Source organism: Aplysia californica, unplaced genomic scaffold (genome assembly GCF_000002075.1).
Source record: "Aplysia californica isolate F4 #8 unplaced genomic scaffold, AplCal3.0 scaffold00585, whole genome shotgun sequence".
Lineage (NCBI taxonomy): Eukaryota > Metazoa > Mollusca > Gastropoda > Aplysiida > Aplysiidae > Aplysia > Aplysia californica.
The window spans coordinates 129,383-129,763 of record NW_004797855.1 but is presented as its reverse complement, the minus strand read 5'-3'; the positions used below and the strand labels follow the sequence as shown (position 1 = coordinate 129,763).

Genomic DNA, 381 nt, shown 5'->3' with positions numbered 1-381 from the left:
CATTGGCTGTCGGTGAAGATAGCGACCGAGTTGGATGCATCGCACTCTTTGTCAGTCCAGTCAATGGCTATTTCCAATATGGCGCCTTTCTCTCTCAACGTCTCGACAACGATAGGGTTGGATGGGTCCCCCGTTGTGATGACGACTCCAGCGCCGCCGTCCGTTGTTCCTGCCCTAGCCGAGCCGTCAGTGTAAATATTGTACTGTGCGCCAAGCTCTCGTGCTCGACGAACAGCAGCGTTTTGAATCTTCCCACTGGAGTCACTCCTTCGGCTTATGCCGTACAGGTGGGGGGGAAGTGATGTCGGGGTTGATTCCCCGTTCCCAGGGCCTGGTTTCGAAGTAAGTGATGGGCCTCCTCTCGCAGACCTCTGTTTTGAA

At 55.1% G+C, this 381-nt stretch overlaps 1 protein-coding gene across 1 annotated transcript in view; it reads right to left on the bottom strand.

Moving 5' to 3' along the window:
• LOC101847448 (guanine nucleotide-binding protein G(i) subunit alpha) overlaps positions 1–381 on the bottom strand; it is a gene marked incomplete at its 3' end in the record, with an annotated part of 166,259 nt that overhangs the window by 39,559 nt on the left and 126,319 nt on the right.